The following is a 26807-nucleotide window of genomic DNA, read 5'->3' as shown; positions in this document are numbered from 1 at the left end:
CAGTTAAACAAGTGCATCAGAGGAATGTGCATTGGCAGCAAATTAATGTCTTTCATAGCTTTTTGGAGAAGGCAGAACCTTTTCAGTGTGCAGCAATCGGCTGTTTTTTGTGCTGGAGTGCCTCTGGAGAACATTTTTCTTGTCCAGCAAATGCTTTTCCCTCCCTCCCTCTTAGTAACCCTACAGTTACATGAAAGTATTTTATAAATGTTCTCTGTTCTGGCTACTTTTGCCAGAAAGCTATCCTGTAGTTATCATATTGTTGCCTAAGTCCCTTTAAGATTCTCCTAAGATAGGATTCTGGTAACTTTTTTTTTTTTTTTTTTTTCATTTTGCACCATTTAAGTCCAGAACCAATGGGTTTTGCCTATCAATCAGCAGATGGAGAGATGCAGAATAGTAAATTGTGAGCCCTGCCCTGTAAAGAGCACCATGTAGCAGTGTTTGTTATCCAGCAGATGGTGATTAGATGTTTTGTGCTGCTTATGGTCCCTCATGGATTGCTGGTTACTCAGTTGAGCTAGGACATCAGGGGGAGAAATCCTAGGATTTTGCTTTAATGACCACTTGCTTGGGGGATATTTATTTCACCAGATATTGGGGTTACCATGAATTAAAACAAAGTGGGCTATAACTAGCTTTCTCCGAGGACAAGCAGGCTGCTTGTTCTCACTGATCGGTGACGTCCACGGCAGCCCCTCCAATCGGAATCTTCACTAGCAAAAGCCTTTGCTAGCCCTCGCGCGCCGATGCGCACCGCGCATGCGCGGCCGTCTTCCCGCCCGAAACCGGCTCGTGCCGGCCAGTCTTCTTTTCTCCGCGCTCGGTACGGTTGTGTTTTGCCGTTCGTGCCCCGAAAAGTCGACCTCGCGCGTCGTTTTCGACTCGTTTCCGTGAGAAACTTTAAAAATTGTTTCGGAAAGACCTCTTTTGTTTTTTCCCTTCCTGTACTTCGAGTTTTTTTCCGCCCCGGTAAGTTTTCTTTCGTCGTCGGGGTAGGCCTTATTTAGGCCCCGGTCGAAATTTCCTTCTCGCTAATTTTTCTGGTGCCAAATTTCGCCATTTCGACTTTTGATCTCGCCGGCGTGATTTTTCCGCCCATGACATCGAAGCCTTCCAGCGGCTTCAAGAAGTGCACCCAGTGCGCCCGGGTAATCTCGCTCACTGACAGGCACGCGTCGTGTCTTCAGTGTCTGGGGGCTGGGCACCGCCCTCAGGCCTGTAGTCTGTGTTCCCTTTTACAAAAGCGGACTCAGGTAGCGAGGTTAGCCCAGTGGAACATTTTGTTCTCGGGCTCTTCGTCGGCATCGGCACCGGGGGTATCGAGTGCATCGACGTCTTCAGCGTCCAGACCTTCGTCCTCGGCTGCCAGTACATCGAGTGCATCGAGGCATCGGCCCTCTGCATCGGCGCTGAGATCGGACGACTGTATCGACGTCGGTGGTACCGGGACCTCGTCTGCTGATGTCGTCGGACGGTGGTGCTTCGTCTGGAGTGCAGGTGAGGGCTGTCCATTCCCCTGCTGGTGGCGGTGAGCCTTCGGGTGGGTCTCCCCCTACCCTGAGGGCTCCTGCGGTACAGCCCCCCCGAGACCGACCTCCTTCGGTCTCGGCCCCGAAGAAGAGACGGCTGGATTCTACGTCCTCCTCGTCGGTGCCGGGAAGCTCCGGTGACATGCTTCGTTCCAAGAAGTCGAAGAAGCATCGTCATCGGTCCCCTTCCCGTGTCGGCACCGAGAGCTCTGGGTCGCCGAGGGAGTCGGCACCCAGCAGGCATCGGCACCGAGAGGACCGCTCACCCTCTGTTCAGGAGGTGTCGATGCGCTCCACTCTGGACAGCCCGGAACAGCCTCCACGCCCGGAACAGGTTCTGACGTCGACGCCTGCATCGACCTCCATGCCTTTCTCTGCAGCCGCTCTGAACGAGAGCCTCCGGGCCGTTCTCCCAGAGATTCTGGGAGAGCTGTTGCGCCCTAACCCTCCGGTACCGGCGGTGCTTGCGCCACCGGTACTGTCGAGCGTGGCGCCGGCTGGCCCATCGCCCGAGGTGAGGTCTCCGGCGTCGGTGCCGCCACCTCCCAGGAAGGCTCCCCGACTACGTTCGCCGATGTGGGTGAGGGAGTCTACCTCTCGACGCCCCCATCGTGGACGTGGCTCCACAGAGTTGAGTCGGGCGAGGTTGCAGACACAGGTCCGTGAACTTGTGTCTGACACCGAGGGTGAGGCCTCGTGGGAAGACGAAGGAGACATCAGATATTTCTCTGACGAGGAGTCTGAGGGTCTTCCTTCTGATCCCACTCCCTCTCCTGAAAGACAGCTTTCTCCTCCCGAGAGTCTGTCTTTCGCTTCCTTTGTCCGGGAGATGTCTACGGCCATCCCCTTCCCGGTGGTTGTGGAGGACGAGCCCAGGGCTGAAATGTTTGAGCTCCTGGACTATCCTTCTCCACCTAAGGAAGCGTCCACTGTACCCATGCACCATGTCCTAAAAAAGACATTGCTGGCGAACTGGACCAAGCCTTTAACTAACCCCCACATTCCCAAGAAGATCGAGTCCCAGTACCGGATCCATGGGGACCCAGAGCTGATGCGCACTCAGTTGCCTCACGACTCTGGAGTTGTGGATTTGGCCCTAAAGAAGGCTGAGTTCTAGGGAGCATGCTTCGGTGCCCCCGGGCAAGGATTCTAGAACCTTGGACTCCTTTGGGAGGAAGGCCTACCATTCTTCTATGCTCGTGGCCAAAATTCAGTCTTACCAGCTCTACACGAGCATACACATGCGGAACAATGTGCGGCAGTTGGCGGGCTTGGTGGATGGGCTCCCCCCTGAGCAAGCCAAGCCATTTCAGGAGGTGGTCAGGCAGCTGAAGGCGTGCAGAAAATTCCTGGCCAGAGGGGTGTATGACACCTTTGATGTTGCGTCCAGGGCCGCTGCTCAAGGTGTGGTGATGCGCAGGCTCTCATGGCTGCGTGCCTCCGACCTGGAGAATAGAATCCAGCAGCAGATTGCGGACTCGCCTTGCCGTGCGGATAATATTTTTGGAGAGAGAGTCGAACAGGTGGTAGAGCAGCTCCACCAGCGGGACACCGCATTCGACAAGTTCTCCTGCCGGCAGCCTTCAGCCTCTACCTCTACAGGTAGAAGATTTTTTGGGGGAAGGAAGACTGTTCCCTACTCTTCTGGCAAGCGTAGGTACAATCCTCCTTCTCGATAGCCTGCGGCCCAGGCTAAGCCCCAGCGCGCTCGCTCTCGTCAGCAGCGTGCGCCTCAGCAAGGCCCCTCGGCTCCCCAGCAAAAGCAAGGGACGAACTTTTGACTGGCTCCAGCAGAGCATAGCTGACATCCAAGTGTCAGTGCCGGGCGACCTGCCAGTCGGAGGGAGGTTGAAAGCTTTTCACCAAAGGTGGCCTCTCATAACCTCCGATCAGTGGGTTCTTCAAATAGTCCGGCAAGGATACACCCTCAATTTGACCTCAAAACCTCCAAATTGTCCACCGGGAGCTCAGTCTTACAGCTTCCAGCACAAGCAGGTACTTGCAGAGGAACTCTCCGCCCTTCTCAGCGCCAATGCGGTCGAGCCCGTGCCATCCGGGCAAGAAGGGCTGGGATTCTATTCCAGGTACTTCCTTGTGGAAAAGAAAACAGGGGGGATGCGTCCCATCCTAGACCTAAGGGCCCTGAACAAATATCTGGTCAAAGAAAAGTTCAGGATGCTTTCCCTGGGCACCCTTCTTCCCATGATTCAGCAAAACGATTGGCTATGCTCTCTGGACTTAAAGGATGCCTACACACACATCCCGATACTGCCAGCTCACAGGCAGTATCTACGATTTCAGCTGGGCACACGTCACTTCCAGTACTGTGTGCTACCCTTTGGGCTCGCCTCTGCGCCCAGGGTGTTCACAAAGTGCTTGGCTGTAGTAGCAGCGGCACTTCGCAGGCTGGGGGTGCACGTGTTCCCATATCTCGACGATTGGCTGGTGAAGAACACATCCGAGGCAGGAGCCCTGCAGTCCATGCAGATGACTATTCGCCTCCTGGAGCTACTGGGGTTTGTGATAAATTACCCAAAGTCCCATCTTCTCCCAGTGCAGAATCTCGAATTCATAGGAGCTCTGCTGGATTCTCGGACAGCTCGCGCCTATCTCCCAGAGGCGAGAGCCAACAACTTGTTGTCCCTCGTCTCGCGGGTGCGAGCGTCACAGCAGATCACAGCTCGGCAGATGTTGAGATTGCTGGGCCACATGGCCTCCACAGTTCATGTGACTCCCATGGCCCGCCTTCACATGAGATCTGCTCAATGGACCCTAGCTTCCCAGTGGTTTCAGGCTGCTGGGGATCTAGAGGACGTGATCCACCTGTCCACGAGTTTTCTCAAATCCCTGTATTGGTGGACGATTTGGTCCAATTTGACTCTGGGACGTCCTTTCCAAATTCCTCAGCCACAAAAAGTGCTGACAACGGATGCGTCTATCCTGGGATGGGGAGCTCATGTCGATGGGCTTCACACCCAAGGAAGCTGGTCCCTCCAGGAACGCGATCTGCAGATCAATCTTCTGGAGTTGCGAGCGATCTGGAACACTCTGAAGGCTTTCAGAGATCGGCTGTCCCACCAAATTATCCAAATTCAGACAGACAACCAGGTTGCCATGTATTACGTCAACAAGCAGGGGGGCACCGGATCTCGCCCCCTGTGTCAGGAAGCCGTCAGCATGTGGCTCTGGGCTCGCCGTCACGGCATGGTGCTCCAAGCCACATATCTGGCAGGCGTAAACAACAGTCTGGCCGACAGGTTGAGCAGGATTATGCAACCTCACGAGTGGTCGCTCAATTCCCGCGTAGTGCGGCAGATCTTCCAGGTGTGGGGCACCCCCTTGGTAGATCTCTTCGCATCTCGGGCCAACCACAAAGTCCCTCAGTTCTGTTCCAGGCTTCAGGCCCATGGCAGATTGGCATCGGATGCCTTCCTCCTGGACTGGGGGGAGGGTCTGCTGTATGCTTATCCTCCCATACCTCTGGTGGGGAAGACTTTGTTGAAACTCAAGCAAGACCGAGGCACCATGATTCTGATTGCTCCCTTTTGGCCGCGGCAGATCTGGTTCCCTCTTCTTCTGGAGTTGTCCTCCGAAGAACCGTGGAGATTGGAGTGTTTTCCGACCCTCATCACACAGAACGAAGGGGCACTTCTGCATCCCAGCCTCCGGTCCCTGGCTCTCACGGCCTGGATGTTGAGACCGTAGACTTTGCCTCTTTGGGTCTGTCGGAGGGTGTCTCCCGCATCTTGCTTGCTTCCAGGAAAGATTCCACTAAGAGGAGTTACTTCTTTCTGTGGAGGAGGTTTGCCGTCTGGTGTGACAGCAAGGCCCTAGATCCTCGCTCTTGTCCTACACAGACCCTGCTTGAATACCTTCTGCACTTGTCTGAGTCTGGTCTCAAGACTAACTCTGTAAGGGTTCACCTTAGTGCAATCAGTGCATACCATTACCGTGTGGAAGGTAAGCCGATCTCAGGACAGCCTTAGGTTGTTCGCTTCATGAGAGGTTTGCTTTTGTCAAAGCCCCCTGTCAAGCCTCCTACAGTGTCATGGGATCTCAATGTCGTTCTCACCCAGCTGATGAAACCTCCTTTTGAGCCACTGAATTCCTGCCATCTGAAGTACTTGACCTGGAAGGTCATTTTCTTGGTGGCAGTTACTTCAGCTCGTAGAGTCAGTGAGCTTCAGGCCCTGGTAGCCCAGGCCCCTTACACCAAATTTCATCATAACAGAGTAGTCCTCCGCACTCACCCTAAGTTCTTGCCAAAGGTTGTGTCGGAGTTCCATCTGAACCAGTCAATTGTCTTGCCAACATTTTTTCCCCGTCCTCATTCCTGCCCTGCTGAACGTCAGCTGCACACATTGGACTGCAAGAGAGCATTGGCCTTCTATCTGGAGCGGACACAGCCCAACAGACAGTCCGCCCAATTGTTTGTTTCTTTTGATCCCAATAGGAGGGGAGTGGCTGTGGGGAAACGCACCATATCCAATTGGCTAGCAGATTGCATTTCCTTCACTTACGCCCAGGCTGGGCTGGCTCTTGAGGGTCATGTCACGGCTCATAATGTTAGAGCCATGGCAGCGTCGGTAGCCCACTTGAAGTCAGCCACTATTGAAGAGATTTGCAAAGCTGCGACGTGGTCATCCGTCCACACATTCACATCTCATTACTGCCTGCAGCAGGATACCCGACGCGACAGTCGGTTCGGGCAGTCAGTTCTTCAGAACCTGTTTGGGCTTTAGGATCCAACTCCACCCCCCGAGGGCCCTGTTTGTTCTGTTCCAGGCTGCACTCTCAGTTAGTTGGTAAATTTTTTAGGTCAATCTCAGTTATGTCCTCGCCGTTGAGAGGCCCAATTGACCATGGTTGTTGTTTTGAGTGAGCCTGGGGGCTAGGGATACCCCATCAGTGAGAACAAGCAGCCTGCTTGTCCTCGGAGAAAGCGAATGCTACATACCTGTAGAAGGTATTCTCCGAGGACAGCAGGCTGATTGTTCTCACAAACCCGCCCGCCTCCCCTTTGGAGTTGTGTCTTCCCTTCTCTTTGTCTTGCTACATATGAGACTGGCCGGCACGAGCCGGTTTCGGGCGGGAAGACGGCCACGCATGCGCGTGAGGGCTAGCAAAGGCTTTTGCTAGTGAAGATTCCGATTGGAGGGGCTGCCGTGGACGTCACCCATCAGTGAGAACAATCAGCCTGCTGTCCTCGGAGAATACCTTCTACAGGTATGTAGCATTCGCTTTCTCAGTAATCCTTCTCAATTCCAGATTGGGCAGAAGCTCTGACAGACCAGCTCAGCTCTCTCACTGCCTCTCAGCACTCCAACGGTCCACAGACGGAACGGCAAAACAGGGCAGCAGTCCAAATAAATCGAACAGACGCGAGTATGTGGGAAGACCTGGGCGCCGTGGGCGGTGACAAAGAGCCATGCGCTGCGCGCAGGAAGGCAGCAGCAGCGCATGCGCCGACGCAGTATTTTTTTCTTTTACTGGACTGGACAGAGCGGCGCGGCGCCCCCCTGCGGTGCTTACCCCGCTTACCGGGTTTGCACAGCCCTGACCATGGCTGAAGCAGAATCAGGGAGGAAAAAACCTGAATATCAGCTTAAATGCGGTATGATAGTCCCATGGATTGCCGCAAACTACATAATGGACCCAAATGTTAAATAATACTGCTGACAATGCAGAACCTTGCGGAACCCTTGTACAAAAGAAACACTTTGCCAAAACCTCATTCCCCACTCGCACAACTTGTTTTCTGTCACTCAAAAATTAATTTAAACTATAGTAATATTGTCCCTTCAAGGCCACATGCACCAAGCGGTTTCAGCAGAATTTCATGATGTATCAAACACAGCAGATATATCTAAAAAGACAGAAAATTTAGATGCTTATCGAGCTCTAGCTGCATCTTCATCAACCGTTGCCACCACAAGTGTCTCAGTGCTATGTGCCCTTTGGAAACCATATTGATACATGTCTCACAATGAATTTCTAGACAGAAAATCATCCAACGGCACATAGACTGTTCCAGTGTCTTTGCCAACACTGGCAGTGTAGATAAGTGGACGATGATGTGCCAAGGTATTACTTCAGATCTTTCATCACTGGCTGCACCGTGGTCACTTTCAGTTCATCAGGCACAAATTCAGTTTGCAAGAACAAATTGACAGTTTGAACCAAACACGGGACAATGTAATCTCCTAAACTTCTCAGTAAGGCAGGTGAGCAAAACATCCCCCATGGCACCAGTTGGACGACATTTCTTCAAATACTGTTTAATCTTCAATCTACCCACTAGCAAAATTTCACACCATGTTCAACCCTAAAGAGAGAGGGAACAAAGTACAAACTAAAGTCCAAACAAAAAAACAGCACCACGGGCCTTTAAAATGGAACAAAGTTCTTTAATGAATGAGCCTTGACCCGACACGGGCCGTGTTTCGGTAACTAGCACCTGCGTCAGGGGTCACAGTGATGACGTGGAAAACTTGGGGAATAACTCGAATATTTTCATCTACAATATTCCTTACCCCACGTCTCATGTAGTAAAAGCTACAAAGCACCAAGGCACTTTCACTTTCTGTATCATTCATTAAAGAACTTTGTTCCATTTTAAAGGCCCGTGGTGCTGTTTTTTTGTTTCAACCCTAAAGAGAGAACATTGCACTTCCACAGTAGTAGAGAATAAACTAACAATAGTCTCTACATTTTCAATAAAATATTCCAAATGTTCATCAGGTGAAAGAGGTGACCTAGTCCCCACTGCACTTGCTTTCTGAGTTAAGGACCTCACAATGGAAAACAACTCTTTGGGTCGATTCAGTGACTCCTGGGTTCACTGCTGATAATACATTTCTCTTTCATTGGCAACAACTGTAGTATATAACTTCAACAAGTATGAATCTGTAACACTAGAATCTTTTGATCATGGTGGAATGGTCTGGAGGCTGCTCTCGAGTAAAGCTATCGTTAGCTGAAATGGATGCTTTTGTGACCATGCGTGGCTAAAGATGACCAATCCTATAGTAGGCACAGCCTTGAAGGATATTTGGGGTCATAAGTTGGAAGCCTTATTTCAGGCCTTTGAGGTTGCAGCTTTTGGGTTATAGGCAACTGTTTGAAGTGCGTACATAAGTATTGCCATACTGGGAAAGACCAAAGGTCCATCAAGCCCAGCATCCTGTTTCCAACAGTGGCCAATCCAGGTCACAAATACCTGGCAAGATCCCAAAAAAGTACAAAACATTCTATACTGATTTTCCCCAAGTCCATTTAATAATGATCTATGGACTTTTTCTTTAGGAAGCCGTCCAAACCTATCTGGTGCTTCTATCTAAACTTGTATGCGTGAGCACAGTCATTATTCATAGATCTGATGCCTTATTTTTAATGTTGAGCACAATTTAAAAAAATATAAAACAAAACGAGGAGAACTTTAAAAACCCCCATGATAGAAACTAGCAACGGCCAAATATCTTGGCACGTTGTAACCTAGGACTGTGGTCTGATAGGTTCTGAGGGGTTTTCTCCTTGTTTAAAAAATCATTCGTTAAAAAATGTTTGGATAAGATTTTCGTACTGGTGGTGGTTTTGTTTTGTATTGCTTTACCCTATTGTAGCACCAGTTCTCCTGCAATTTTTTTGTGAAGTGAAATATTTTCTCAGATTCGTTTTAAATTTACTACATTGTAGCTTCATCGCATGCCCCCTAGTCCTAGTATTTTTGAAAACCGTAAACAGACGCTTCACATCTACCCGTTCCACTTCTCATTATTTTATAGACCTCTACCATATCGCCCCTTAGCCGCCTTTTCTCCAAACTGAAGAGCCCTAGCCGCTTTAGCCTTTCCTCATAGGGGAAGTTATCTCGTCCTCTTTATCATTTTCGTCGCCTTTCTCTGCACCTTTTCTAATTCCACTATATCTTTTTTGAGATAGGGCAACCAGAATTGAACATAATATTCGAGGTGTGGTCGCACCATGGTGCGATACAAAAGCATTATAACATCCTCATTTTTGTTTTCCATTCCTTTCTTAATAATACCTAACATTCTATTTGCTTTCTTAGCCACAGAAGGTTTCAACGTATCATCAACGACGACACCTAGATCCCTTTCTTGGTCCGTGACTCCTAACGTGGAACCTTGCATGATGTAGCTATAATTCGGGTTCCTCTTTCCCACATGCATCACTTTGCATTTGCTCACATTAAACGTCATCTGCCATTTAGATGCCCAATTCTCCCAGTCTCGTAAGGTCCTCTTGTCATTTTTCACAATCCTCCTGCGATTTAACAACTTTGTGTCATCAGCAAATTTAATTACCTCACTACTTACTCCCATTTCTAGGTCATTTATAAATATGTTAAAAAGCAGCGGTCCCAGCACAGACCCCTGCGGAACCCCACTAACTACCCTTCTCCATTGAGAATACTGACCATTTAACCCTACTCTCTGTTTTCTGTCTTTTAACCAGTTTTTAATCCACAGTAGAACACTACCTCCTATCCCATGACTCTCCAATTTCCTCTGGAGTCTTTCATGAGGCACTTTGTCAAATGCCTTCTGAAAATCCAGATACACAATATCAACCGGCTCACCTTTATCCACATGTTTGTTCACCCCTTCAAAGAAATGTAGTAGATTTGGTGAGGCAAGATTTCCCTTCACTAAATCCATGTTGACTTTGTCTCATTAATCCATGCTTTTGAGTATGTTCTGGAATTTTGTTCTTTATAGTAGTCTGTACCATTTTGCCCGGCACCGACGTCAGACTCACCGGTCTATAATTTCCTGGATCTCCTCTGGAACCTTTTTTTTAAAAATCAGCGTTGCATTGGCCACCCTCCAATCTTACAGTACCATTCTCTATTTTAAGGATAAATTACATATTACTAACAATAACTCCGCAAGTTCACTTTTCAGTTCTATCAGTACTCTGAGATATATATTATCCTGTCCAGGAGATTTGCTACTCTTCAGTTTGTAGAACTGCCCCACTACATCCTCCAGGTTTACAGAGAATTCATTGTTTCTCCGACTCGTCAGCTTCCCATTTATGCTGTGTGCTGTAGTCGCGTATGATTAGCAGGAAGATAATCCAGACCCACAGAGAGCAGCTGTTGCAGTATTGAACACCTGGAGTATTGTGTTCAGTACTGGTCTCCGTATCTCAAAAAAGATATAGTAGAATTGGAAAAGGTACAGCGAAGGGCGACGAAAATGATAGTGGGGATGGGACGACTTTCCTATGAAGAGAGGCTGAGAAGGCTAGGGCTTTTCAGCTTGGAGAAGAGACGGCTGAGGGGAGATATGATAGAAGTGTATAAAATAATGAGTGGAATGGATCGGGTGGATGTGAAGCGACTGTTCACGCTATCCAAAAATAATAGGACTAGAGGGCATGAGTTGAAGCTACAGTGTGGTAAATTTAAAACGAATCGGAGAAAATTTTTCTTCACCCAACGTGTAATTAGACTCTGGAATTCGTTACCGGAGAACGTGGTACGGGCGGTTAGCTTGACGGAGTTTAAAAAGGGGTTAGATAGATTCCTAAAGGACAAGTCCATAGACCGCTATTAAATGGACTTGGAAAAATTCCGCATTTTTAGGTATAACTTGTCTGGAATGTTTTTACGTTTGGGGAGCGTGCCAGGTGCCCTTGACCTGGATTGGCCACTGTCGGTGACAGGATGCTGGGCTAGATGGACCTTTGGTCTTTCCCAGTATGGCACTACTTATGTACTTATGATCTGGTTCAGACCTTGGCTAGGCATCTGTTCTGGCTCCGGAGTTGGTCAGTGGATGTAGTCTCCAAGACTTGGCTCAGCAGTTTCTATTATAAACTGAGGACTTTGAGAAGTTTAGTAAAGCATCTGGTGGAATTTAATTCCTGGAGAAGGTTGGAGGAAGAACCCAAGGTGTCTTGTCTCTATGCTCATTTATGGGGAGGTTCAAATTGTGTGGAGCATATGTTTTGGCTTAGCAAGAATGGATCTTCCAAGTGCCTTTTGTTTCCTGTTTCAGATGAGCTCCTTTTCTTTCTTGAAGGCATTCAGGAGGTCAAATATCTCATTGGTCGATACAGCATCAAAGACAGTGAGGTCTGAAAACAGGAGGGAATCTAAGATGTCAGTGTTATCAATTTATTATAAAGGGTAGTTAAAACAGACACAAAATCTGGTTAGTATTGGGTGTCGCAAAACTCGACACAGCTGAGTTTCAGCATAAAGCCTTGCATCAGAAGTCCATTTCAACCATGGATACTGTGAATTAAGAGTCCTTAAATTCAAGCAGTGAATTGTTGAATATGTGTTTGATTTCATACTTGGTAGTGTAAGATTACTGCTCTAGGAAGTGTATTGGTTCTCTTATAGTAGAAATAATCTTAATTCATTTGCATCTTTTTTTTATTTTTTATTTTTATTGAATAAAGACAAAACATACAAATATAAATGCAAATATTCAGTCTTATGCTTTCCAACTTCAAATTTTTTTAACACCTTCTGTATAGCTTTAACCAATTGTTTATGTTCCCCTTCCCGCCTCCCCCCACTCCCTCCCCCCTAGTTAATTATCAAGGTGGAGTCCGGTTGTGCCAACCACTCAGTGTACGGATCCCAAACACGATGATAGGGTAGCAGACGACCCAGTCGCATAGCAGTCAGCTTAGACATCAACTGAATATAGTCCAATTTCCACAGGATTGCCTGTAATCCCGGCAGTCTGCTGCTTCCATGTCGCTGCCAGCACATGTTTGCTGGCCACCAATATTTGAGTGGCCAATTGGTGCGCATACTTTTTGCTGCCCTGTAGTCTTATATGTAGTAAGCAATGGTCCATTTTCATGGGAAAAGCAATTTTTGTTATACTAGCAATCAATTTCAAGACCCTCATCCAGTACTGTTGAGCCTGTGGGTAAGCTCACCAGATATGGACCATGTCACCTTCCATACCACATTGTCGCCAGCAGAAAGCAGACCCTCCCTTCAACATCTTGGCTAGTCTCTGTGGTGTATAGTACCAGCAATATAATATTTTGTAGCCATTTTCTACCAAAGCATTAGAGACTGACACTTTAAGTAAAGATGTGAACACCCTTTCCCATATGTGGTATTCATAGGAAGCCCCTAGTAATTTCTCCTATTTTTGTGTGTAGTGCAGGATGGGCTGTGATTATAATAGGAGTGCTTTATAAAGCCTAGATATCCCTCCTCCACCACCTCCTCCAGCCATTGCCCGCTCTAATTGTGTTTCCTCCAGGCTCAACTCTTCCTTTGTACGCCACAAAATAAAGTACCTCAATTGGCGAAACTGGAAGGCATTGGAGGCAGGAATCCCATATTCCTCCTGCACTGCCTCAAAAGTGAAATTCCCCATCCTCCCACACCTGACCCAGCTCCCACAGCCCCCTCTGCTTCCAGTTCCTAAAGCATAGATCTGTGGATCCCGGGCCAAATCCTGGCGCATATCAAATTGTCGTATGTAAAAAGAATGTGCGCCCTCAAAAAAAACTGGTGCGAATTTTACTCCATGTTGTAAGTGGCCACCCCACAATTGGGGGAGCCTCCTTTATTATCTCCTTTAACGCTCTATCGGGTAGCCAAAGTATAGCTTTCAATGGGTGGGACTCACACCAAGAATGCTCCATAGCTTTCCAGGCCTGCGCTCTCCCATGTTGCCACTCAGCTAATATGCGAAGGTGGGCCGCTCTATAATACAGCAAGAATGAAGGTACTCCCATACCCCCATGTGCTCGTGGCTGATGCATTACTGACCTGCGCACCCGTGGCGGCTTTCGCTTCCAAATGAGAGAGAGAACCCTTCGTTGCAGGCCTTTGAAAAATTTTTCGGGTAACGAGATGGGGAGCGCCATGAATAGAGAGAGTATTTTGGGCAACAGGATCATTTTAACCGCACTGATCCCTGCCCCATCCATGAAATCGTTAATCCCTCCCATTTATCCAACTCCAATAGAAACTCCCATATTTTTGCTGGGAAGTTGGCCTCATATAGGCCCTTCCACTGTTTCGTTATATTTACCCCTAAATATTTGATATGTTTGGGCGCCCACCGATAGGGGAAATTAACTCGCAGCTCCTCTGCTTGATCTGCTGGTATAGTAATATTTAATGCTTCTGATTTGTCCATATTAACTTTAAATCCAGCCACCCAGCCATAATCCCGCAGGGCCGCCCCTATAATTAATTGGAAGAGACATGGTGGGGTCTGTCAGTGTGAGGAGAATATCGTCCGCAAACAACAAAATCTGGGTCTCTATTTGTCCCAACCTCAATCCCCCGATATCTGGATGGGATCTAATGTAAGCTGCCAATGGTTCCACCACCAGGGCAAAGAGGAGGGGTGACAGGGCACAGCCCTGTCTCGTTCCCTGCCTCAATGAGAATGTGGGCGACTGACTCCCATTAACCCGAACCGAAATTGTAGGTGCCCTATACAGCAGGGAGAGCCAATGCAAATAATCTCCGGAAATGCCCACCCTCTTCAGAGTTGCAAATAAAAATGGCCAGTGCACCCGGTCGAACGCCTTTTCTGCGTCTAATGAAATTATACATAGTGGGAGTTTTTTAATGTTAGCATACTGAATAAGGTGGAGTGTCCTGTGGATGTTATCAAACGTCTGACGCTCATGTACAAACCCCGCCTGATCCTCATGAATTAGTTGCAGGAGGTACTGCTGTAGGCAGGCCACCAATATGGAGGTGAAAATTTTATAATCCACCCCCAATAGAGAGATGGGCCTATATGAGCTACACAACTGGGGGTCCTTGCCCGGTTTGTGCAAGACTATGATGTTCACTAAGTGCCAAGTCTCTGGAGGAGACCCCCTCTCGCCTAAGTCGTTATATACCTTCCGCAACATAGGGGCCACGAGAGTTCCAAAGGTTTTGTAAAACTTGTTGGTAAACCCATCGGGTCCCGGGGCCTTACTGGGCGCAAGCTCCTTAATGGCCCGTATAACCTCTTCCAGCTCAATTGGCCTAGATAACCTATCTTGTGCACCTTTTGTAAGAGTTGGCAAGTGGACCCGATCTAGAAAAGCTGTAATCTCCACCTCCGGGTTAATATCAGGGGTATAGAGCTTTTGTAGTAGCGCTTAAAGATAGTTTGATTGGCCCCCGGGTCTGTTATACTATCTCCTTTTTCATCTTTTAAGCAGATAACATGCATTCTATTTGCCTGTTGTTTTAGTTTATGCGCCAAAAGCCTACTAGCTTTGTTGCCAAATTCGAAATGTCTGGCGTACCCTTTGCAACTGCTCTGAGATATCCGCCAATTGAAGTTCACGGATCTCCTGTCTAAGTTTATGAGCTTGGTCTAGTAAGTGTTGTGTTGGGCCTCCAGGGCCCCGTCTGCGAATTAGTTTCTCCTCCTGTACTAATCGCCTGCGTCCGGATTCCTCTGCCTGAGTTCTTTCCCTACGGATATGAGCTTTTAGAGCAATGACGTGGCCCTGCATGACCACCTTAAAGCCTTCCCAGAGCACCCCTCTTATATCATTAAGTTGGATATATTCTTTGATAAGCCTTTCAAATTGAAGCACGTGGGTCACCTCAGCCAGCAATGCATCATCCAATCGCCATCATGGGACAACCTGTCGCCCCTCTGAGGCCTTCAACACAAGAATGACCGGACTGTGATCCGACCACGTGCACGCCTCAATGCGCGCTGGTCCCTGACATTTCCGAGGACAGTGATGTCTCCCAACCAAAAATCAATACGGGAAAAAGAGTTGTGGACCAGAGAAAAATACGTATAGTCTCGATGGGTGGGATGGGCCTGCCTCCAGATGTCACCCAACTGCCACTTAGCCAAAAAAGCTTGGAGTGATTCCTGCCCCTGGCTAGCATATTTTACTGATGGAGAGGAGTTGTCCAGCTGTGGATTAGGGGTAATATTAAAATCACCGCCCACTAGCACGTGTCCCTCCCCATGTGTCAGAAGTAATTGATCTAATTGGTGGAAAAATTCCCCGTGATCCTCATTGGGCCCATAAACATAGTGTACCTTTGTGTTCCCAATTGCATAATTATCAAAAGAAAAAAGCCACCTTTGTCCCTAATAACCTTTTGAATCTACCATGGGCGGGAGTCATTAAACGCCACCATGACCCCTTTGCTTTTGGAGCCCAGGGTGTTTGATGCATAAAAAATGTGCAGATATTGGTGATGCCTGCATAACCCCTCATGTTGCATTTTTAAGTGGGTCTCCTGAATCAGGGCTATGTCTATTTTTATGCGCGTCAGCTCCTTAAACAGAAGCTGCCGCTTCATCGGCACATTTAGGCCTCTGACATTCAGGAGCACTAGTGTTACATCTTGCATCTCATCATCATCTTTGAGCGCCCGGAGCCCACCCCGGAATATTTAGAGCCCTCATCATCCATACCTCCTCGCTGCTGTTCATTCCCCTACCCATTATCCCCCCTTCCTTTGTCCCCACCCTCCTCCTCCCAAATTCACCATGATCCTCCCTCATATAAGAAGAAGTATCTAGTGGAGGAAGCGACTCATCCCTCCACTCACCTTGTTTTTATAACTTTACAATTTCATAACAGGTCTCCCGCTAACAACCATTCAAACCATTGCCTACTTAAACTTAAAAGATTTGTAAGGCTATTACCTCTGAGTGTATGTCAGGTCACTACCTGGCACTCATTAACATGTCATTAGCCCCCCTTACCCACAGTCATGTGAGTTGGCCAGCGGATTGCTGGCGTTGCAGCCGCTTATGTCCTTTGCCCACACGTTGCCATTTTGAGTGGGGCGTCTGGATCTTGTTCTTGTTGGCTCTCCTGAGGGTCTCTGGGGGTGTTTCCTGCTGTTCCTCCGGTAGCATTACTCGAGCTTCAGCTAGTGTTCTCGCCTGATGCATGCGGCCGTCTTTGTAAAATACCAAGGCAAAAGGACGTTTCCAGCGGTATCGGATGCCAAGTTCTTGTAGCCGCCTTGTGACCGGTTTCATCTCTGCTCGGTGTTTTAAAGTGGTGGCCGCCAGATCCTGATAAATCTCTATTGGGTATGTATCCCACTTGAAGCTTTGGAGGCGTCTGGCAGCCTGGAACACCCGCTCTTTTAATTTGTAATCTTGGAAACAAGCAGTGATGTCCCGTGGCAAATTGGGCCCTAGCTGGGCCCAAAGTCCTATGGGAGCGCTCCAAGCCAACTATACCAGCCTCCAGCGGGGTATCTGCCTTTTTCAAAATGGTGCTCACCACTTTCTGGACCACTGCTTCACAGTCAGTGTATTCCAGGGTTTCAGGTATGCCCCTAAAGCATAGGCTGTGCCGTCGACTTCTATTCTCTAAGTCCTCCAGCTTATCTGCCAATTGTTGGTGGCCTAGGCGGACATCCGCGACCGCCTGATCCAGAGACCTGAGCTCCTCCGAGTGGTGTTCTACCCGATTTTCCACCTCCTCCATTCGGCCTCCTAGTTCTCTGATTTCGCCATGAAGGCCGGATCCCAGCATCTCCAGCTCCGCCCAAACTACCTTCACATCCGCCCGAATTTTTTGCAGCCATTCTTTAGGTTCCGCCAGGGGGTCTACTGTCGTTTGCTCCGGATCCTCCCCAAAGAGGCATGGACTGTTCTGGGACGCCTCGTCCGTCGGCTTTTTGGCACGCGGGGGAGGATTTCCCGCTCCCGCCTCATGGTTCGCCGGTATCCCACCTTTGAAGCCGAATTGGCTTAGTTCCGCTTGCGTGCTCATTATCACCCGAATCGCCTGCACTTAAGCAGTTTCTAGGAGCCAAAAACCTGCAGCGGTGATACCACTATCGGGAGACCTTGTGCTTTTTTTTGCTTCGGTGAGCAGGAGCAAAATCGCTAAGCCGCCATCTTCGTGGGTGACGTCTCTTTCTCCCCCCCCTTTTTTAAAATAAATCTATACAAAATGAGATACAAAAGTTTTATATTATTATAGGTATGGGGGGGGGGGGGGGGCTTGTTCTTCATTCAGTTGTTAAGTTGCTGAGGTGGATGATTAAAACCCCATGCAGAGGAGACAGAAGCTGCAAGCTAAGATTCAGGAACAGAAGACTCAACAAAAATAAAATTACATACAAATATTGAGCTCTATGGTGATGATCATCAAAGTAGTTTGTAAACTGAAGCACACATAGCCATTTCAGAAATCTCCTTTAGGCAATTGATTGGTGCAAGCTGAGTGCTATGAGAGCTGTCTTTAAGTGATGATTGGATACCTGGAATCTTTATGAAATGCTCATATGTGGAAATTCCCAGTTGGGTGATGCTAATTAGATGTCAATCTGTGTAGCTGGGGAACACAATGTTAAGACCAGCTGGCTCAGGGTCAGTGGTTAGTAACTAAATTGTCCTGTTTAAATCAACTGGTTGGAAAACAGGGACATCCAGAGTTCTGTAGGCTTTATCTGCTATTCTGGGACAAGATTAAGATATTTTGTGACAGGCTACCACTTGTCACATTATGTCATCCATGAGGGAGGAATGAAGAATGCAGCAGCAATCCAGAAGGCCTTATTTCTACTGTCCTGTGCAGAATCACATCTTCAGGCTTTGCTAGCTGCTCATATGAGACTAACTTCATCAGTTGTATGTGGACAAAGCCAAGCTAATTACCTGTAAGAATAATTCAGTTGCACATACTGTCCTACCTCCCCTTAGAATTCAATAATTTTGGCTTTAGTTTTAATACTAATGGGCCTCATGGCACAGGCACAGTATGGTGTGTCAACATCATATGTATAGAAAAGGTTTCTTGCTGCTTTCAGCACAACTGGGGCTCTCTTTCAGCCTTGAGAATTTCACCATATGTGTGACTTATTTTGCTGTGTTTCGGTTGCATTTATCACCACATGTTTTGATTTCCTCATTCAACCCTAATTTTCACATTGGCGTATTTTTTTCCCTCTCTCTACCCCTGTAACTTTTATCACTCCCTCATCCCCTTTCAGTTCCTGTCCATGCCTGTTTTTTTTCTACATTGTGCAAACAGAGTAAAAAAAAACGGAATAGTAACAATTATGTATATGTGTTGTAGTACCAAATCTTGTGCTTTAGCAGATAACTTTTATCAGCAAATTGTGTATTGTAGCTCTTCTCCACTCTCCAACCCTCACAGTAAAACTATTGTGGATGAGTTTTTTTTATTTCACGTGTTTCTTTTTCTGTCATCAATTTTTCTCAAAACCCTAAACTTTTTTTCTCTCTGAGGGAGGAAAGATTTCAAAGTCTATAGGTAACTTTTAGCTGCAGTTTTTGCACCAGTTTTTAAAATGAAAGTAAGAATTCACTTCAAAAAATTTTTTTTCCTAAGGAAAAAGTTCTTGCACATCTGCTGTTGTAGTTGGACATTCAATCATTAGGCATGAAGATAGTTGGGTGGCTGGTGAATGTGAGGATTGCTTGGTCACTTGCCTGCCTGTTGCGATGGTGGCGGACCTCATGCATCACCTAGATAAGATTTTAGACTGTGCTGGGATGGAGCCTGTTGTTTTGGTTCATGAGGGTACCAGTGACGTAGGAAAACGTGGGAGAGGGGTTCTGGAAGCCAAATTTAGGCTCTTGAGTAGAAGTTCAAATCTAAAACCTCCAGGGTAGCATTTTCAGAAGTGACACCTGTTCCACATGCAGGACCCAAGGGATAGACAGAGCTCCGGAGTCTCAATGCGTGGAGGCAATGGTGCAGGGAGGAGAGTTTTATATTTGTTAGGAACTGTGCAACATCCTGGGGAAAGAGATCCTATTCTGGAATGATGGGCTCTATCTTAACCAGAGTGGAACCAGGCTGCTGACATTAACATTTAAAAAGGAGATAGAGTAGCTTTTAAACTAAACTGGGGGAAGGCCGACAGTTGCTCAGAAGCGCATGATTTGGAACAAGGTATCTTTAAAAGATTTCCCAATAGTATAGGGAGGAAGTGACGTCACCGACAAGAATGGCTGCCTGAACGAAAAGCTCTGCACCGTTCCGCAAAAATACCACTTTTTAATCCATCCAGCCATCGCCTCCATGGCTCATCTTTGATTGTTATTATATTTAAAGTCAGAACGATCGGATATGGATGGCGGGCCGGCAGACTCGGGCAATTATTCTGCAAGATCTTGCTTTTCAACACTGGGCTGCAGCCCTAGCTAGCGAATCACCTGAAATGGATCTGGAAGAGGGAACGCCCAATCTACATGCACCCGAGGCAGCTACCGCAGTAAAATCTGTGCCCTCTCTAGAAACTGTGGACTTGGAGGACCCGATTAGGGCGATCGGGGCCTCCCTCCATACGATTCAATTTGAAATAAAGGCTCTAAGGGGGTGAACTGGCAACCTTGGAGCAGATTTTCGGATGGAACTGGCTGAATTGGGCCAACACCTCGCTAATACCGAAACCAGTCTGAAGGAGCATGCCACGGAAATATCAAATATTAACAAGCGTCTCGATGAGATTAAACAAAATACTAGAAACCTTCTGGACTAGATTGAGGATCTTGAGAATCAAAGCCGTAGATCTAATCTTCGATTTAGGGGGGAGTCCTGGAAGATCCAGAGTATATGGAATGTGAGAAAGTTGTTCCAACAAATAGCGAGGGCTCTCCTTTCTTCGGGCTCTGCCCCAGTGGATCCATCATCTATTTTGATCGACAGAGCACCAGGTAACTCGAGGCAAAATTGTGCTAAGGATATTGCATGCTTTAAGGACTTTGAAATGAAAGAAGCATTACTGGCTAAAGATCGGGTGAGCACAGCCTTTGAATGGGATACAGACCATATTGAAATTTATCAGGACCTGGCAACCATTACACTGAACGAAGGGCTGGGCCGTTGCCCTTGACACATCATCTGTGAGAAGAAGGCATTAGATATAAATGGCAACACCCGCTTGCATTGCATTTTTTACAAGAAATGCAAATTACATCGAGTTTGCTCTCTTGAGGAGGCACAGGCATATCTCCCCCGAGACCCAGGGGCAAACCCCTCTTCCCTCTTGATTGGGGGGGGGGATGGTGGTGTTGAGAAACTGAAATGGCAACGAGTATGCCATGGATGGGGACGCCACCAGCAACAACATTCTGCGAGAAATTTGATCTCACAATCTTAAAAAACCTGGATAGTAAGGTCTCTGGAGCTTGCGCATTATGTGTCTACTATAACTGGATGGATTTTAAGCATTGCTGGCTAATATGATTTCTCCGAGGACAGGTAGGCTGCTTGTTCTCACTATTGGGTCGACGTCCATGGCGGCCCAGGAACGGTAATTTTCCACAGCAAAATTAAACAGACGTTTTGCCAGAGCCTTCCAGCGCTAGGCATGGCCATCTTCATGCCTGTTGCGCAACATTCCCGCTCAGTTTTTTTTCTTTACTGCGGTGGAGAGTGGCTGCTTGTCGGTCTCTCTCTTTGATCCCAGAGAAATGAGCCTTCGTGTTTTTGAGAGAGATTCTCTCTTTTTTGTTTCTTTCCCCTCTTACTCCTGCCTTCATTTTTTTTTTAAATCATTTATTTATAATTTTTCATTTTACAAGGGTCACTTGCAAACAGTAATACAGAGATGATTGCACATTAATACAATACAAGAAGAAAACAATCCCAACTAGACATATGGATTATATACAATCTATCTCTTTCTTAGACCACAAAAGTGAAGAAAAATAGGGAGAGAAATAAGACAAGGAGATCAATTAAACAGTATACAGAAAAAAAGAAAACATGGTATTAACCTGATTATCCCCAGATATTACTCATCTACTTCATTATTCCACATTGATCTGGTTGGCTTCCTCAAGACCAAATACGGTGTATAGTCAATTCATTTCATTGAGAACATACTTATTATCCAGGTTTTAGTTAGAAATAATACATCTGATTACATTCTCTCTCTTTTAAAAACCAGAAATTATTTAACGATGCATATACTCAAATCTCTAATTCAAATCCCACTGAGTAAAGCAATCCCAGTTTTCACAGGCTTCACTCCTTTCGAAGTAAAAATTAAGGAAATATCTTTGAGGAAAACATTAGGAGTCATACCTGGAACTCTGGGGAAAAACAATAATCTCGACATTAATCATCCACAAAAACATCCATCTTATTCAAAGTTTCTGGTCCATTATCATTTTCAAGATCATAACCACTTCTTGCTTGTGCAAAACTTCATCTGTCATATCACTTTTTTCACTCTCAGAGGTTTGTCAGATTGTCCATGCAACTCTTCAATAAGATCATATCTGAAACAGTTATTTACTACCGCTGTTAGGTCCCGAAGCGCCTTCCAGGTGGTATTCAATGTAACCTCCATGGAAGCCAAAAACTCCAAGATTTCTCTTGAGGTGTTTAGGAGTGGTTCCGCCGATTCGGGTTCTGCTGTAAACGTCCTCCATTTCAGCATATGCCTCTAACTCACTCCTCCACGCCTTTGGACATGGTGGTTGAATAATTCGGGAGCGATGGAGTTGTTTTTCCAGGTCCAAGAGCATTGATGCTCCGCTGCCGCTAATCAAAGGACTCGCCAACCCTTTCATCTATGGGCAGTTCGATGTGCAGCGGTCCCGCACTTGCTGCTCAGGGGACAAAACGCTGGCTGTCAGCGGCTGACCACCGGTTGTTGCCTTCCTCTCAGTTAAGGAAAATGCAATTGCAGAGAGGAAGTTTACATAAAGACAGAACCTCAGAGGGCAGCTGAGCCGTTGGGCATATGAACTCCAGGTCACCATCTCACCACTCTCCCAGTTTGGGACACTCTTTGTCTGGTTTCTCCTCAGAGGCCTGTCTGATATGGGTAGCCCTTCAGCATAGCCCTCTGAGTCATTGAAACACGGAAGCCCCTCCACCACTAACATGGTGGTGTCCCTTCGGAGGGGACTCCTGCCTTCAAAACTAAAAAAAAATCCTCTCAATTTCGCCCCTTTAAGTTTCCTTTCGTTTTCGTCGCGGCCTTCTCATTTTTGTGCCTTTTTCTTTTGCACAATCGCGAGTTTTGACTTCGCCGCCGCTATTTTTCCGTCCATGTCATCGAGGACTCCCATTGGCTTCAAGAAGTGTACTCCAAAGGTGGCCTCTCATAACCTCCGATCGGTGAGTTCTTCAAATAGTCCGGTTAGGATACTCCCTCAATTTGATCTCCAGACCTCCAAATTGCCCACTGGGAGCTCAGTCCTTCAGCTTCCAGCACAGGCAGGTACTTGCAGAGGAACACTCTGCCCTTCTCAGCGCCAGTGCAGTCGAGCCCGTTCCACCAGGGCAAGAAGGGCTGGGATTCTATTCCAGGTACTTGTGCAAAAGAAACCGGGGGGGGGGGGGGGGGGATGCATCCCATCCTAGACCTAAGGGCCCTGAACAAATTCCTAGTCCGAGAAAAGTTCAGGATGGTTTCCCTGGGCACCCTTCTTCCCATGATTCAGAAAAACGATTGGCTATGCTCTCTGGATTTAAAGGATGCTTATACACACATCCCGATTACTTCCAGCTCACAGGAGGTATCTTCCGTCTGGGAGCGCAGCACTTCCAGTATTGGTCTCAAGTCTGCGCCCAGGGTCTTTACAAAATGCCTGACAGTAGTTGCAGCGTCTCTACGCAGACTGGGAGTGCATGTGTTCGCTTATCTCGACGATTGGCTTGTGAAGAACACCTCAGAGGCGGGAGCTCTACAGTCCATGCAGATGACTAACTGCTGGAGCTACTCGGGTTTGTTATAAAATATCCCAAGTCCCATCTTCTCCCTGTTCAGCAACTGGAATTTATAGGAGCTCTGCTGGACTCAGTCGGCTCATGCCTGTCTTCCCGAGGTGAGAGCAGACAATCTTCTGTCTCTAGTTTCCATGGCCAGAGCGTCTCAGTAGATCACAGCTCGGCAGATGTGGAGACTTCTAGGCCATATGGCCTCCACAGTCCATGTGACACCCATGACCCGTCTTCATATGAGATCAGCTCAATGGACCCTAGTTTCCCAGTGGTATCAAGCTGCAGGGGATGTAGAGGATGCAATCCAGCTGTCCACCAATTTTTCACAATTCCCTTCAGTGGTGGAAAATTCGATCCAATTTGACCTTGGGACGTCCTTTTCAAATTCCTCAGCCACAAAAAGTGCTGACCACAGATGCATTCTTCCTGGGGTGTGGAGTTCATGTCGATGGGCTTCACACTCAGAGTTTGGTCCCTACAGGAAACAGGTCTTCAGATCAATCTCCTGGAGTTGCGAGCGGTCTGGAATGCTCTAAAGGCTTTCAGAGATCGGCTGTCCAATCAAATAATCTAAATTCAGGCAGACAATCAGGCTGCCATGTACTACATCAATAAGCAGGGGGGGGCACCGGATCTCGCCCCCTGTGTCAGGAAGCAGTCCAGATGTGGCTTTGGGCTCACCTTTATGGTTTCTCCAGGCCACATATCTGGCAGGTGTAAACAGTCTGGCCGACAGACTGAGCAGGATTATGCAACGTCACGAGTGGTCGCTCAATTCGGGCATTGTACGCAAGATCTTCCGAGCGTGGGGCACCCCCTCGGTGGATCTTTTTGCCACTCAAGTCAATCACAAGGTCCCTCAGTTCTGTTCCAGACTTCAGGCCCAACGACAGGCTAGCGCCAGATGTCTTTCTCCTTCATTGCGGGAAGGGCCTTCTGTATGCATATCCTCCCATACCTCTGCTGGGGAAGACTTGCTGAAACTCAAGCAAGACCGCCGACCATGATTCTGATTGGGCCCTTCTGGCTGCGTCAGATTTGGTTCCCTCTTCTTCTGGAGTTATCCTCCAGGGAACCGTGGAGATGGGAGTGTTTTCCAACCCTCAGAACGAGGGGGTGCTTCTGCATCCCAACCTCCAGTTTCTGGTTCTCATGGCCTGGATGTTGATGGCGTAGAGTTCGCTTCCTTGGGTCTTTCTGAGGGTGTCTCCAGGGTTTTGCTTGCTTCCAGGAAAGATTCCATGAAGAGGTGTTTTTCAAATGGAGGAAGTTTGCCGTCTGGTGTGATAGCAAAGCCCTAGATCTTCGCTCTTGTCCTACACAGACCCTGCTTGAATACTTTCTACACTTGTCAGAGTCTGGTCTCAAGACCAACTCCGTAAGGGTTCATCTAAGTTCAATTAGTGCTTTTCATTGTCGTGTAGAAGGTAAGCCTATTTCTGGACAGCCTTTAGTTGTTCACTTCATGAAAGGTTTGCTCTTGTCAAAGCCCCCTGTCAAACCTCCACCAGTGTCATGGGATCTCAACGTCGTTCTCACCCAGCTGATGAAGCCTCCTTTTGAGCCACTGAATACCTGCCATCTAAAGTACTTGACCTGGAAGATCATTTTTTTGGAGACTGTTACTTCAGTTTGTAGAGTCAGTGACCTTCAAGCCTTGGTAGTACATGCTCCTTTCTCAAGTTTCATCACAACCGAGTAGTCCTCCGCATGCACCCTAAGTTCGTGCCGAAGGTGGTGTCGGAGTTCCATCTTAACCAGTCAATTGTCTTGCCAACCTTCTTTCCCCATCCTCATACCCGCCCTGCTGAACGTCAGTTGCACACCTTGGACTGCAAGAGAGCATTGGCCTTTTACGAGGAGCGGACAAGCCCCTTCAGACAGTCTGCAAATGTTTGTTTCTTTTGATCCCAACAGAAGGGGAGTCGCAGTCGGGAAACGCACCATTTCCAATTGGCTAGCAGATTGCATTTCCTTCACTTACTCCCAAGCTAGGCGGACTGTTGAGCCATGGCAGCGTCGGTGGCCCACTAGAAGTCAGCCACTATAGAAGAGATTTGTAAGGCTTCGACGTGGTCATCAATCCACACATTCACATCTCACTACTGCCTTTGGCAGGATACCCGATGCGATAGTCGGTTTGGGCAGTCAGTGCTGCAGAATCTGTTCGTGGTTTAGAATCCAACTCCACCCCTCTAGACCCATTTTTATTCTGTTCCAGGCTGCACTCTGTTAGATGTTCTACTTCTTAAGTCAATCCTTATGTCCTCGCCGTTGCGAGGCCCAATTGACCTTTCTTTGTTGTTTTGAGTGAGCCTGGGTGCTAGGGATACCCCAATCGTGAGAACAAGCAGCCTGCTTGTCCTCTGAGAAAGCGAAGATACATACCTGTAGCAGGTATTCTCTGAGGACAGCAGGCTGATTGTTCTCACAAACCCGCCCACCTCCCCTTTGGAGTTGTTTGCTTTTTGATATAACTGAGCGGGACTCTCGCGCGACAGGCGGGAAGATGGCCGCGCGCTGGAAGACCAAACTTCTGTTTAATTTTGCTGTGGAAAATTACTGTTCCTGGGCCGCCGTGGACGTCGACCCAATCGTGAGAACAATCAGCCTGCTGTCCTCGGAGAATACCTGCTACAGGTATGTATCTTTGCTTTTAGGCGGTGTATTGCTTCCTCCTGTAATATGTAGGCACGCCAATCACAGAGGTATTGTGTTGCGTACATAAGGAATAGGATTTTGCTTGGGGGTTATTTAGGGGACACAGTGGTAGTACGAGGGGGTCCTAACTACTTTGAGGTTTGGTTTCGACATGTATCTTATGGTATGCAAATGTTAATCTCGATGTCTAACAGCAGTTTACTAAGTTCTCTATGATATTTAATTTGTTTAGTGTTGAATGTGAGAGGCCTGAATACTCCAGTTTAGAGAACTCCTATTTAAAGAACTTGCTCGTTTCAATGCAGATGTTGCTTTCATTCAAGAGACTCATCTGAAGCCATCCCATGAGCATTATGTAGCTCATAAAAAATATCCACATATTTTTTTTTTGCCTCTAAGTCACAAAGTAAGACTAGAGGAGTTTTGATAGCCCTTTCGCCTGTCTATCTTTGGCAGATACAGAAAGTTGTGTTGGACAAGGAGGGTCAGTATTTGTTCCTTCTTTTAAAATTGGGGTGCGTATATGCACCTAATGAGGGTCAAATTTTACTAAGAGTTGGAGGGGGTCACTTTCTTTTTTTTGGGGGGGGGGGGGGGGGACTTTATTGTTACTCTAGACCCTGGGTGGGATAACAGTGCAGCGAGGATTTCATACGCAAAGAGGCAGCATACATCACTCAAACAATTTATGGCTCGCTGGGATCTTTTTGACTTATGGAGACAGACATCTGACTGACAGAGATTTTACTTATTACTCCTCCCATCATAAATCCTACTCCCGCATAGATCTGTGGATGGGGGATTCTGTCAAGAGAAATGCAACACACAATGATACAAACACTTAACTTAGTCTGATCATGCCCTAGCCCTTCTGAGGTTTCACTGGGAGAAGGGCCTCCGGGGTCAAAGGTACTGGCGAATGTCTGATGCTTTATTATT

At 47.5% G+C, this 26807-nt stretch overlaps 1 protein-coding gene across 3 annotated transcripts in view; it reads left to right on the top strand.

Moving 5' to 3' along the window:
- LOC115463549 (RNA exonuclease 1 homolog) overlaps nucleotides 1–26807 on the top strand; it is a 307692-nt gene that overhangs the window by 50059 nt on the left and 230826 nt on the right. The window lies entirely within an intron of this gene.

The sequence above is a fragment of the Microcaecilia unicolor genome, chromosome 2 (genome assembly GCF_901765095.1).
Source record: "Microcaecilia unicolor chromosome 2, aMicUni1.1, whole genome shotgun sequence".
NCBI lineage: Eukaryota > Metazoa > Chordata > Amphibia > Gymnophiona > Siphonopidae > Microcaecilia > Microcaecilia unicolor.
The sequence above is the reverse complement of the archived record's forward strand: the minus strand, read 5'-3'. Positions and strand labels throughout refer to the sequence as shown.